Genomic DNA, 10,696 nt, shown 5'->3' on the forward strand with positions numbered 1-10,696 from the left:
TTGTGTGCATGAAAATCATCCACATGTCTGTTTTTGAAACGTTTCCATGAAGATCCTTCAAGTATTTTAAGTTGGGGTCTTTGTTTTTTAAATATTGAGTCTAATATGCTGTATATATTTTATGGATATTAACATCTTGTTGGTCTTATTGTGTGAAATTTTTCCTTCTATTCTCTGTGTTGTCATATGTCTTGTTGAAGGTTTCCTTTCCTCTGTAAAAGGTTTTGCACTTCACATTTGTACAAGAAGTAGAATCCTTGTATCACATAGTCCATCTATTTTTTTCTCACCAAACTATAAACTGTAACTCTTAGTTTTGTTTATTTTTATGTTTTTTTTTTTTCAGTTAGGAGACACATCAAAAATAAATATTGCTATGATTTACCTCAAAGTCAGTTCTGCTCATGTTCTTGGTCAGGAATTGTGTAATTTCAGATTTAACATTTAGGAAAGTAATCCATTTGTTTCTTAGTTTGTATAGTATGGAAGGAAGTGCTGTTACATCTTCCTTTTACATGTACTGTCCAGTTTTCCCAGAACTACATGTTGAAGAGACTGCCTATTTCCATTGTATACTCTTGACTACTTCATTGTAGACTAATTGACCATAAGTGTGTGGGTTTATTTTAGGACTCATTATTTTTTTCCATTGATCTATGTGTCTCTTTTAGTGCCATATTTTGATGTTTTCATTACTGTACTTTTGTAGTATGTTCTAAAGTCAGGGAATATAATGCCCACAGCTTTGTTAATTTTTCAAAGATTATTTCAGAAAATTTGGGCCTTACATGTTTTTGTATAAATTTTATTATTTGTCTCCTTGTTTTGTGAAGAAACATATGGATTCTGTGAGACTACAAATTTACTAAAAGAAAAAAACTGAGAAAAATATTAAAATGTGGAGGATAAATCATACAATATTAAACAACCAATAGATTGCTGTATAAATCAAAGAAAAAATATATAAAGAAAAATGATAACAAAAACAAAGTTCATGGGGTTTAGCAAAAGCAGTATTAATAGGGATGTTTATAGCAAAATAATCCCACTTATACAAATAAGAAACATCTCTCTCTTATAAAATAATCTTACAAGCCAAAAGATGTAACAAAATAATAAACAAACTTGTTAGTAGAAGGAAAGACACCTGAAAGTTCAGAAGATAAATAAAATAAAGATTAAAAATAGAAATATTTAATCAATCTAAATAATGGTTTTTGAAAGCTAAATAAAATTCACAAACTGTAAACAGACTCATGAGCAAAAAAGAGAATACAGATTAATAAGCTCAGAAATAAATGAGAAGTTACAGCTTATATCACAGAAATACAAAGCATCATAAGAGGATACAAAAAATTATATGCCAATAAAATGGAAACCCTAGAAGAAATCGACAAATTCTTAGAAAGACATATTCTCCAGGATGGAATGAGAAATAGAAAATATGAACTGATTATCACTAATGAAATTGAATAAATAATTAAACAAAATCTCCCAAGAAACAAAATTCCAGGCCTAGACAGCTTCACAGGGGACTTCTGTCAAACATTTAAAGAAGAGCTATCACCTATACTTCTCAGAGTATTCCAAAAATTTGCAGATGAAGGAAGGCTTCCTACTCCACCTTTCCATATCACAATACTACTAAAACTGGGACAAATACCTCAAATAATTGCAGGTTAAATATTACTGATAAGCATAGATGCAAAAATCATCACTAAATTGTTAGCAAGCCAAACAATACATTAAAAGGATTATGCAATATGATTAAGTCCATTTTATTCCAGGGATGCCAAACTGATTCAATACCTACAAATTAATCAATATGATGCACCAAACTAACAAACTGAAGAATAAAAATTATATGGTCACCTCAATAGAATTATAAAATACTTTGACAAAATCAGTATCTATTTATGATTATATTTCCCCTCAAATTGGGCATGAGGAAACATAACTTAACACAGTTAAGATCAAATGTGACAAGAACTCAGCTAACATGACGCTCACTGATTAAAAGCTGAAAGCATCTCCTGTAAGAGCAGCAAGAAGACAAGAATTCTCACTCTTACCACTTTTATCCAATATAGTATTGGAAATTCCAGCCATATGTATCCAAAATAAAAGTAAATAAAATATAGCTAATTAAGAAAATGAGTAAAAGTATCTGTTTGCAGAGGACATACTTTAAACAGAAATACTAAAGATGGCATGACAAAACTACTAGGGCTTATCAATGCATTTGGTAAAATTTCAGAGTGGAAATTTAATATACGGAAATCTTGCATTTCTACACACTAACAAGCTAACAGATAGAGAAAGTGAGGGAACTGTCTCATTCACAGTTGTATTACAAAAAGTAAAATATCTAGAAATGTATCCAACCAAGGAGGTAAAATACCTGTACTCAGAAAACTATAAAATATTTATAAAAGAAATTGAAGATGATGCAAATAGATGAAAGGATAAACTGTGTTCATAGATTAGGAAAAATTATTGTTTAAATGAAAGTACTAACCAAGAAAATACACAAATTAAACTCAGTGCCTATCAAAATACCGAGGTGCAATTTCAGAAACTTACAATAAATAATTCTAAAATTTACATGTAAACACAAAATAGTTGAAAACACTAAAAAAGGAAAAAGAAAACAAACAAAAAATACAAACTACTTTGAGAAAAACAAAGAGGCTGTATCACAGTCCCTGATTTTAAACAAGTATACAAAGCTACGGTAATAAAAAAAAAAATATGGTACTGGCACAGAACGAGCAGAATAATGGAACACAGCACAGTGCCTAAAAATGATATCAGACAATATTGTCATTTAGCCCGTTACAATCAAATGAATATACAGTGGGTATAGACAATCAACAGGCACATGAAAACGTGCAACATCACTAACCATCAGAAAAATGGAAGTCCAAAACACAATGAGATTTTATGTCAGTCCTGTCAGAATGACTATTATCAAAAAGATAACAAATATAAGTATTGGTGAGGATGTAACAAAAAGAACCCTGATGCACTGCTGGATTGAATGTAAACTTGTGCTGCCACTGTGGAAAAGAGGATGGGGTTTTATTTAAAAATTAAAAATGAAATATGATCCAACAATTCCAGATCTGGAAACTTATACCAAGTGATAAAAACACTAATCAGAAAAGATAAATTTAACCCTATATTCACTGGAGTATTATTTACAATAGCCAGGAAATAGAAGCAAATTAATTGCTCATCAGTAGATGTAGAATAAATAAGATGTGTGTTGATAGTTTATATATATACCCATCTAGTGATTACAGATTTATCTATATCTATAGATAGATAGATAGATAGATAGATAGATAGATACATAGATACATAGATAGATAGATAGATATATAGATAGATAGATACATAGATAGATAGATACATAGATACATAGATAGATACATAGATATATAGATACATAGATAGATGCACACACACAAATAAAAATACAATGGGTTATTACTCAGCTATAAAAAGAATAAATTCTTGTCATTTGCAAAAATGGGTAGGCCAAGAGGGTAATATGTTAAGTTAAATAAGTCAGACAGAAAGACAAATGTTAATGATTTTACTCACATTTGGAATTTAAAACAAATGAACATACCAAAACAGAAAAGCAGTTATAGATATAGAAAAAACAGGTTGTTCACAAGAAGGAGGGAAATGGGGTGAGGAAAAAGAAATAGTTGAGGAAAATTAAGAGAGAAAATTTTCCAGTTGCATATTAAATGAGTCAGGGACAAGAAATGTACTATATGGAGAATAGTCAATAAATATGAAATATCTTTAAATAGCAACATATCATAACAAGATTTATTCTGCTGATCACTTTGAAATGTATTAAATATAGCAAAAAGTATGTTGGGTATGAGAAACTAGCATAGCTGTTATAGATTAAAGTAAACTTCAAAAACAAACAAACATAATTATAAAAAAAATCAGATTTGTTGTTAACAGAGGCAGGGGTTGTGAAAGGAGAATTGGATTAATGCACTCAAAAGGTACAAACCTCCAGCCATAAAATACATGTGTTCTAGGGAGGCCACATAGTAACATGATAAATACAATTAGTACTGCTTTATGATATATATGAAAGTTGTTAAGGGAGTAGACCCTATGATTATTAATCACAACCAAAAACCAAATTGTATATCTTTAATATTGTATCTAAAAGAGATAATGAATTCTCCCAAAAGTTGCTATGATATTTATTTCATGATACATGTAAATCAAATCAATTTCCTGTGCACCTAAACTTACACAATGTTTTATGACAATTATATCTAATATAAGTGGGAGGAAAAATGGAAAGGCAATGATCATTTTTTCCATGTCATTTCTCATGATTGTTTTTTCAGCAAGTAACCTTGAATCATGATGTATTTACCCTATGTAAAGATACAAATAAATAAGTGATTCTAATAAATAATACATAAAGATACTAATAAAATTAATGTTTTCCATGCCTTAAACTTTCTTCATGATAACAGCCCACTGCTTCTGTAGGCATCAAAGTTTCACTCTGTGTATTCATCTGAGAATAGGGAATGGATACAAAAGTTAACCCTGGCTGCTTTTGCTGTGAGGGATAAAGTTCACTGTCTCTGAACGAGGGTCTCATTTCCCAGAAAGCATCTACAAGAAGAGGAACGTGCTCGGTTGCTAAAAATCTCAGCATGGTAAAATCTCAGAACTCCTACACTTCTTAACTGTTTGGCAATGGGAATGCAATACTGACAAAGACTTGATTTTGGATAACGATGTGGCGTTTTTTCATGGTTGCATTAGGGGATGTGAGGATAATCACTGAGATCCACAACAAACATTCTTGCTCAAGTGCTGGGCAAAGAAGTGTAAAGGTTCTGCATTATTAGACTGAGGACTGCTTTCAAAATGATGACTATGCTCACTCTACTCCAGGTAGTCCAAGGAAAGAAAGGTTATTGCAATTTCTAGGTGAACGGGAATAAGTAAGTGGTTCAGTCTCAATAAATTAGTCAAGGGGTGTTCAAAGCCAAAACAAGTTGTGTCAACAATGAGAATTAAAAGAAAAAAAATCTTAGACATAAGCTTAAGTTAAAAAGGAGACACAGTCCTGTGCTGGGCTCTGGGGACTGGAGAATGTATATGCCTCCGTCCAGTTCAAAGATTCTGTGGCTTGGCCGTAGCATCAACTCGGGATTCAGTGAAAGGGTAACAATTAGTATACTGGGAGAAATATAATCTACCTCTCCCTGATCTGAAGAAAATCTGCTGGCTCAATGAAACTTAATTAACACAGATCCTGCCAGATGCAGAAGAATAATTCACTGATGACTCAACTAAGAAAAACTTAGTTACTGCTTAACAAGCCATCTTCACACACACACACAGTGATAGACAGATTTGTAGTAATAAGTGGGAAGAATTCAGTGGGCAGAGATCAGAGAATAGGTTTCAAACCACCACCCAACTTTTCTACTTTTGCCAATAGTCTAGTTTTTCCCAGGTAGAAAACTACAGATGGACAAACAAACAATATTCTTCTTTAGGATTTCTAATTTTGAAAGTAAACTGTACATTTTGACTTATCAGTATAGAACTTTGTTAAGATGATCACAGTAAGACACACTGTCTGATAAGAGAGCTGGAAACTAGCTGCTGAACCAGCCCAACTGAACCCCAGACTGCTAAAGTAAACAACAACATAACCACCATCAGAGTTGAGCTGGCAAACTTAAAAGCCTTCATGTTTCTTTTGTAGGAAAAACCACTGCTGTCCAGACACATTTCTTCCTGCTGCAAGTGGGCTCTTTTCTTCTCTTGGTAAAGGCCACATTGGTGGGATGTGGCTAGAGCTTACCTTGGTCCATTTGCCCATTCTCCAGATTATCAAAGGCTTTCTACACAACTCGTGACACATTTTCAGGACTCAATATGGCCATTCCAGTCTTATTAGATGACACTGGCTGTATGATTGTGAAGCAGTAAGCCTTAGGCTCCATGACTTTGCCTACAATTTTTCAAACACTTCAGGGAATTTTATGTTCTGAAAACGCTTCACCTTTTATTTTAAATTAATGGGAAATAGACAAAGTCTTAAATGAATATTTTATATTTCCTAATATCTGCAAAATTTGGTATTCTTGAATTTGGGCAAATTTTTAATTCTACCACCCTCAACTCCTTCTTGTTCACACATTTTAGATTGCAATTTGGTTACTGAATATGAACAACCCCAAGTAAGGAGTTACTACCTCTTAGATACTTCCTGTGTGAAGGTTAGAATGGGCTCAAGTTATGTGGGGTGTATAAACCTACTTAAATGTTTGTAATGGCACTCACACTTCTGGACAAAGCTCTGATTCTAAGAAGAAAATTAATTAGAAGGCAATATAGTTATTGCTATGGGGATGAGAATCAGTTATATTGAGGTGGGACGGTGAGGAAGAGACAGGAAAATATCCAGCAAATGAAAATGGAATGCTTTAGGATTCTGGAGGCATGAATTAAGAAGAAAATAATACTTTGTGTCCTGTACTACCTCCACTTACTCTCTTGTGTGACTAGTCCTTGGGCTATGAAAAGAGCTAGTTTGTGGTGAAGAGTAAAGACCATAATGAAATAGTTTGAAAACTGTGAAATTTTGTTGTGTCAGAAAGTAGATTTTGCTTAAATCAACATGTATTTTTCATTCACTAAATACTAAAATGCATCCTGTGGCATGTGCTGTGCTTACTGTGCTGGTACCCAAGTTAGACAAGGAAAGGGGGATAGACAGAAAACATCTGGAGGAGGTGGTTTTTGTGCTGAGACTGGGAAAGTCTAAGTAGGTAAAAGGAGGACATCCTAAGTCCAAGAATGAGCTGGAACAAAAGATTTGAGTTTGGAGTTAACATGATTGACAGGCATTTGCCTGGATGTATCTCCAGATACACTGAAACATAAAGATATGCCAAGGTAGTCAGATGCCAGATCTATAAAGAAATGACTAAACTAGGTTGATTTTGTGGGCTTAGAGTTGGAAAGGCATTAAGTGCCATCCCTGAGGACGTAAGCTTTGTCTTTGGCTGCAACATAAAAGCAACATAAAGTGTTCACAAGAAAATATAGTGTAAACTCTTCAGGGGAGGAAATGAAATCATCAATTGCAATGCTTTGAGAACAGCACAAAGAAAACCATAGATAAAATTACTTCTCAAATTCTACCACATGCTGAATGTGCCATCTGAGACTACATCATGTGACCTTTATGATTCCAGGGATGACATAATACAGACCATGATCCCTGGGCCAGTTCCTGCATTTATCTCCTGTTCCAACCTACTCTAACAACACTTTAATACTTTCCAGGATGAACCAGAAGCAACTTAGTACTTTTCCCTCTCTAAATATTTTAGCCTTTTCCCAAATTCTAACCATTTTCTCCTCTTCCTTACAAGAAATTATTCAAATTTACTCCCATATTGTTCCATCAAATGATCATATCATTCAAATATCTCTTTTTTTCTTTAAATAGAACTTAGTCCTCCCATTTTACCCTTAAATGTATTTTAAAAAAATAAGGAAAATACAGGTCACATGTAACTTTATTAATCAAATAGGAAAATAGCAGATATTTGTAACTTGTGCCAACATCAATTATTATATTTGTTATCCTGTATAACCTGGTATTCCTCTGGCAGATCAGTTATAATTAGGATGTCGATCATATACTGCAGTTGGCTGATGAGTTGGCAGTGAAAGAGAGGTAGCTGATGTATCAGCTATCACTGGCACTGGAAACCATGGGTTGCCTCTCTGCTTGAAGTTTAGAAAAAGGACCTTCATTGGCCAATATGTTGTGATATCTATTTGGAAAAGTAGAAGGCTCCAACATCAGTCCAAGATAATTGCTCTGTATGGGAGATAAGGTGCTGTACTGAGAAGTAGAAGTTGTAGTTGTAATGAAATTCAAAACACGGCCATTTTCTTCAGTGTAGCTGTTTTGTGAGTCCACGTGGAAAGTGGTCAACTGATTTAAAATAGCACGTTGATCCACTGCAATTTGTTCTGGTGGTCTAACAGACATTGATGATGCAGGAGAAAAATCACCTCTCATTGGGGTAGTTGTATCATCAATTATGTGGCTAGTAGAGGGCTTTTTTTAGAGGCATGTTTAAATTTGCAGAAGGTAAAAATGCACTTTCTCCTCTAGTGTCAACCACAAAACCAGAAATATGATTATCCACATTACCCCCTGCTGTAAAGTGCTTCTTGTTGAAATCTTCAGCCAATGAAGATACCAGGGAATCATTCTTAATCCCAACTCTTCTTTTTATTCTCAATAAATGCTGGGGACAGCCTCGTTTAAAATTTGGATTATGATAGAACTGCAGCTACAAACAAAAGGGAAAGATTTTAGTATTAACTTAACCAAAATACAAGACTACAATAAGACTAATCTTTAAAACCTCAGATTTCATGCTTACTATACAAAGATAATATCATCAAAATATGAACATTCCTGACTATTTTTTGAAATTCCTTCTATGGAAAATACACATTAAAAAGTATAGTCATCAAGTTTAAAACGTTAGCATTTGCAGTAACGGTGACTGCCCCTTTTTAAAAGCAGCTTTAATACCTTTATTTAGATTTCTGATAAGATTGATAGTTGCTAGCAAAGTTTCTCATAATCTTGAATACTTAAAATACTGTCCTCATTTTTTAGAAAAAATAAAATTACTTGAGCCTTAGTAGTTTTATACAATTTTCAAAATCTAGCTTTACATTTATATTATCATAGATTGATGTACAATATAAAATTTTATATATAAAGTATGAAGTGGTGACTAAAATTTCTGAATACCTTTCTTAAAACAGAGACTTCTTTTTCTTCTGCCAGAAAGTCAGCTAGACAAGCAGATCTTTGAAAATTCTGCCGCACTTTACTAAATCCGTAAAGGTTAAGCTGTCTAACTAAACTTTTCATACTTCCAGTTTCAAATATTCTGAAAGGGGCCTTTTTTTCCAAAACTTCCTTCTTAAAGACATTTTCATCTATCACTATGGAAGTTCCATAATCATCCCACCAGATCGATTGAAATTGGTCACTCCCAACCATTTTCCAGAGTTTTCTTGGAAATGTCAGAGAACAAAAATCTTTATCTTCATCTGGTTCAGAGACACAATGTGTGTAACATGGTCTTTTTATCAAGGAATTCTTCACACAAAGTCTGAAAAGCATTTTCTTCAATCATAGACCTCAAATCCAAGTCCCCAGAGATTGTTTGATCACACAATAGAGATCTACTGACTGTTCATGAACCATTTGGTCCATCTTAGGAGACACATCTTGAATTTCTGAAGAAACATGTGCCATCTCAAATAACTTTTTCTACAGCTCCTTTTCTAATCTGCCTGATTTTGAGCACTGCAGCTTCTAATGCTGCTTTGGCAGGCCTGCACACATAAAATGCTAAGCCATCACAGTGGTTCTCAACCTGAGTAGCTGTGACATCACAAAATGACTGGTCTCCTAGCAACCCAAGTGTAACATTCAGCCAGTGTTTACTTCTCATACATCCAGTTAAAATGAAACCTATAGGAATGTTTATTTTTACAGTGTGATCTGCAAATTTTATTCCCACAATATCTTTTTAAATAAATTAAATTTGGGGTCTATGAATAAAACCAATCTCCTTCCTTTTGTACACAAATTTATACCAGATTGCTGAACAGAGTATAAATAATGCCTAAATAAATACACTAATTTTAACGTTTGGAATTTAAATTGAAGTTTGTGTAAAAGCTGTACAAAAATTGTATAACTATTTCATTATCATTTGTAATTAAAATGAAACATAATTTGATTTGGATATGGAAGTAGATATTTATCTGTGTGCTTTACATTAAGTAGCTCTATATTCAAAAAATGAGCAGAATACATATGAGTTTATTTGGTATCTTAAAAATAAATGGTAATTATTTATGAAATAATATTAGATTAAAATAATCTATCAAATTTAAGAAATCCCAAGGGGGGGAATTTTTAAATTGTAATTCAGCATTATAAGTAAAACAAATGTAATTTAATATTCTACTTTAATATTACAAAAGAGAAAATCTTATTGTATACTTACAAATGTTTATTTTAGCCATTCTTTCATTCAGAGGTTTTTCAGTCCCTACAAGGAATAAATTTTCTAGTCATCTTTATAATCCACACTCTTGTGGCTCCTGTTAAGTGTTTCAAAATGGTGTTGACAAATAAACTTATGCAGAAGATCCTGTGTTCCATAACCAGTGCCTCCATTAAGTGGTAAACAAACAAATAAACAAAGAACTAAGGGTATATATGGGTTGGTGTGGAAAAGACCAGCTAAATACATTTTGAGAGCAATTTGTTTCTCAGTCCTGAAACAGTTCGCATTTTTAGTATAATATGGCATTTTAAGGCAGGTATTTTGTGCTCTAATTGTAAATAATAGCTATGTTCTCTATCAGTAAACTGTAGTAAATCCAGTTCTACCATAAGTTATATCCTTTATTTAGAAATAAATTCCATTAAACATAAACCAATTTCAAAATGAGACAAAAAATTTTTAAATAAATAAATGTACACTCAAGCTACAATGAAATTTATTCTTTCAGTATATGTATATTCCATTCTAAATAAATATTAGCAACCTGAAATCATGGC

The 10,696-nt window shown here is 32.8% G+C and overlaps 1 pseudogene; it reads right to left on the minus strand.

Moving 5' to 3' along the window:
• Positions 1–7,774: 7,774 nt before the first annotated feature.
• On the minus strand, positions 7,775–9,376 carry LOC116661904 (annotated as a pseudogene).
• Between the last annotated feature and the right edge of the window lie 1,320 nt (positions 9,377–10,696).

The sequence above is a fragment of the Camelus ferus genome, chromosome X (genome assembly GCF_009834535.1).
Source record: "Camelus ferus isolate YT-003-E chromosome X, BCGSAC_Cfer_1.0, whole genome shotgun sequence".
Classification (NCBI taxonomy): Eukaryota; Metazoa; Chordata; class Mammalia; order Artiodactyla; family Camelidae; genus Camelus; species Camelus ferus.